Below are 4,619 nucleotides of genomic sequence, written 5' to 3' on the forward strand. Positions count from 1 at the left end.
ATTCCATATGAATGATGTCTTCTAGACACAAGAGCAGCTGCAGTCTGTTTACATATGCTGCACTCCACACACAGAAGTGCTCTTCTCCTCAGCCATGCTACTGGATTCTACACCACTAAGCAGAGTTGCCATGTAGAGAACAGGTGGCAGCTCTGAATATTAAGTTGATGTTGGTACATCTGAAGTTTGATATCACAGAGAAGCACAGGCATACACAGACAATGGAAAAATGTGTAAAATCTCTCCAAACCAAAGAACCTGCCCTGCAACCTCTGCTCACAAACCTCTAAACCCAACAACATGCAGCTGCAAATTGTTCACATTTAGGAAGGGAAGGAGGAGTTTTTAGAACCACATACACTCACAGAAGTAAGTGGGACATACAATTTATTTTAACAACAGAACAGTCATTCTTGGCAGAGCTACCCTCCCACACTGACAACTCCAGGTAATACAAAATAACAAAGAAAAATATTTAAGGCTTCTATTTATAAGACATTATTTAAAGTGAGCTGTAGAAAATCCTAGTTCCATTGACTGTGGTACACTTTTTCTCCTTACTTAACTTTCTACATTGCACATTTTCCTCAACAACTCCTTTGCAGTCAGTGACTGTTTCTGTCATGCAAACCCTACTCTCTCCCAAGGACACTCAAGAACTCAGCAGAACATCTTAGTCCAACTCTCATCACAAGGCAGTTGGGACTTGTGCAGCAACAGTATCTGGCAACAGGCAACACAATACATATGGTAACATACAAAGTACTTGAAAATATTCATTAAAGGTTCAGACTACTATAATTACGATTGGTGTCATCTAGTTTCAGTCCTGCAAATTGAAAAAGTTTAACAATATCACATATTGTTACCACAACACAACAACCACAGGGCTTAAATACATTACCAGAGCCAGCTGGGGAATATTTTTAAAGGTGGAAAGGGAAGCAAGCTGCAAACTGACATCCTGTCACAAGGATCAATTGGTCTATAGACTTTTTTTTCCCTTCTTCCCTAAGTCAAATAACAACAATAGAAAAGCATCAAGTTAGAAACTACTGATTTCTTGCTTTTCTTATTATATCCATTCTTTTCTGACAGTGTTTGTGTGTTGGTCCAAACTTTTTCTAAACTTCTCTCTTGAAGGAGATTCTATGCTTTACTCAGACAATCTCCTTATACTGCTTCAAAATTTTCATTATTTAAATATTTTTCCTAATATCCAAATCTCCTATGTGTCAGTAAATGTACTGTTTCTTGTCCTGCAGTAGACTGAACCTCTTTTCCTTTCATCTGTGAGGCTGGCCTGGTAGGAAAGCACAGCCAGTGTGAAGGCACAGCTGCCCCTGGAGAGCTCAGGGGCATCAGTGGCACCTCACCCACCCCTCTGCCTGACCACAGGGACTTTGCTGGAGCTGCAAGCCCAGGACCACCAAGAGCTACTGAACCCTCAGCACTGGGGCCTCTGCAAGGGCACAAAACACCCAGCACAACCTCGAGGAGCACCAGTGAGACAAGTCCAACCACAGCTGTCTTTTCTGGCAGTTTATTATGCACAAACAAATGCACACACAAAGCTGGTAATGATCCTTCCAGGATCACACTGTGAGTCTGTAACAACAAGGAGAATCCATGAGGACACATCCTCTCATTTCAAGTGAAGTGGTTTCTGCCTCTAATATCCTGTGACGCTAAACAATCTCATGAAAAAGAAAAAAGGAAACTATGATGGTAATTTGTGGAATATGTTCCTGTTTAATTCCTGCTATCATGAGAACTACGTAAGGCAGTAAAACATCATGAGCTAAAAGCAAAAACCCTGAAACAGTAAAACTGAGTCACTCTGGCACTCAAACCACAAAAAAAAAAGATTATGATTATGGTACCAACTCACAAAAAGTACTCATTAGAAAGTCATCCCCACTTTCCACTGCTCACCACTGCTGCTCTCCTGTTAACACAGTGGAAGGTGATGGTAATGCACATTTTTGGGCTGCCTAATATTTTGCTACAGAAGGTGCTTGCATGTACTAAACCAATGCTAAAGCAGAAGTTTCTCAGTGCAGCAGAACAAATAAGGTTCTAATGAAGTGCAGAGGAGGATTTAGTGAGAAAGTCTGAGTTAGAAGCTCATATATTTCTCATAAAGTAGAAGATGGCACGAGCTTCTTAACAGTGCTTCTCCAAGCCAGCACAAGACAGCAGAAAGCAGCACTTAGTGTCATGTCAGACAGAAGCTTCCACAATATCTGCTTCAGATCAGACTCAGCAACAAATTTCCTTCACTGGTGAAAACGTCTCCTCTGGGAGAAGGTGTCAGGATTCAATCCTGCAGGCCCTGCAAGTGGAGTGTTAAAACACACACAACCTTCCTTGGTCTTTTTCAAGATGAAATTAACTCCCAACTGCCCCCAAAGCAAACAGGGACTTGAATATACAGCAAAACTTCTCTTACAAGAACTTTTGTCTCCACTGATCAAGCTTGTTGAATTTAGTCCTCTCTACAGAACATCCATCAAATACAAGAAGTGCCCATACACACTGAAAGATGTGTCAGAGCAACCATAGGGAACAGATTCCCAGTGAGTTCCAGTAAGAATAAGAAGAGACAACAGCAAATCCACATTCTGCTCCAAGAGGACTAAAGAAAACAATGTGGTACAAAAGTAAATGTTTTATCAAAACACCAGTGTTACGTCTCAGAGCTTGTTGGTTTGTATGCAATTCCTCTTATTTAATGCTACATAATGCAAATAATTTACTTAATTTGATGATGTCTTGGGTGGCAAGTCCATAGTTAAGACACCTTTTTAAAAAATTACTTATAAATTTTCAAAAAAGATACTGTAAGTGTGATATGTATAATTTTTATATTTTAAATTATCTAAAAAGCTCAAGATACTTATTAAAGCATTAGGAAGAGAATAGAACCAAAAAGAGGCAAGCAGAAAAATTGGCATTCCTAATGGATTCTGAAAAAAAGAGTGACAGGAACTTAAGCTAAATATAGGTTTCCAAAATCAGCTTAAATCTGTAACTGAGCTTCCCTTTCTAGGAAAACTTCTACACAACTTATATTTTAATCTGTAAAATGGTTTTATGGTTTCTCTGCATATTCTGGGGAATTACTGTTTTTCTGCAATAGAAATTGGCTTCAGCAAGAGCCCAAGAACAAATAAAACACATGAAGTGTGTCCTTGATACCTCCCAGCAGCCAGCACTTCAGCCGGGCTGTACCACACTCCTAAAGTGTGTGGTACAATGTGATATGAAACCCTGCCAATCACATGCAACCCTCTCCTAAACAGAGCAGAATTTCAACAGAAATACTGCAGAAACAAATGAAAGACCACCAGAACTGGAGGCTTAAGCCACCACAGGTGATATGAACTTATCAACAGGAAAGAAACAGATTTTTTTCTTAACTGGAGCTTAATCAAAATTTTCTAAAGAAAATGGTTTTACTTAAAGAATTTTTTTTTAAATGGAAAAAATTGTGAGCTTTCAATACTGAACTTGGAGAGATCTGCACTTGTTACAGCAGTTAGATCCATCCTAATTTAAGGCATGCTACATATTGCTAAAAATTGTAATAATTACAACTGTAATTGTAATAACATGTTGCTAATAATTGCAATTGTAATAAATCCATAGTTAAATTTAAACAGTACTTTTTGGTTCATACATAATTCTTAAAGCTAGTTATTGTTAATAATAAATATATATATATAACAAACTATCAATGAGAAAATAGATCTTTCCCTCCGATCTGTCTGTGAGCCAGATGGAGACAGAGGCAGCCACGAGGGACTGATGGACCAGTAATTCAGCAAAAGCCAGGCAGGAACAGTAACCTCGCTCACTCGAGGAACACCTGTTAGGGCAATGTTCAAGGCACATCCACTCATCCGTTTAGGAATTTATCCATTTGCCACATTTCCCTTTCAAAGAGGCTATAAAGGGTTCCATTAGCACCTGAAGAGCTCTTGTTCCACACCAGAAGAAAGCGCAGGAGAGATATCATCTAAGATCGTGAAAACCTCCAAGGAAAAGGAAAGACACTAAAACTATGAACAACTCCAGAAGAGAAGATGAGGAAGGACGAGAAGGCACAGGCACCCGGCTCGCTGGATTTCATCTCTACACCGAGCTCGGGGAGCGCAAGCCGCTGCCCGGAGCAGCATCGCTGATCGCCAGTCTGTGCTCAGTCACGGGCACAGCCACATTGGTGACAAATTGGTGACATCTGCTGTCACCCCTGCTGCGCTGACTGAACCCAATCTCCGGGCTCTAAGCTCTGCCAGTGACAAAGCCCTCATATCCAAGTTCCTAACAACTTTCTGTACCACTGACGCAGGGTAAGGAGCTCTGCAGCGCTGCCAAGTACACCTGACACGCTCACCTCCAAACTTTGTACATTTCAACGAGATTCGAGTTTGTTTACGGGGGCGCCAGAGCGAGCACAATGCCCATGCCGACATCCGAGCTCTGTGCTCGCGAGGGTCCCGCTCCAGCTAGCGGCGGCCGGCGGCGTTCGGGGCACACAGCCCCCGCACCGGGGCCGGGCCCGGGCCCTCCGCCGCTCCTCACGGCCGGGGCCCCGCCGGGGGTGCGGCGGGGCG

Source organism: Geospiza fortis, unplaced genomic scaffold, assembly GCF_000277835.1.
Source record: "Geospiza fortis unplaced genomic scaffold, GeoFor_1.0 scaffold408, whole genome shotgun sequence".
Lineage (NCBI taxonomy): Eukaryota > Metazoa > Chordata > Aves > Passeriformes > Thraupidae > Geospiza > Geospiza fortis.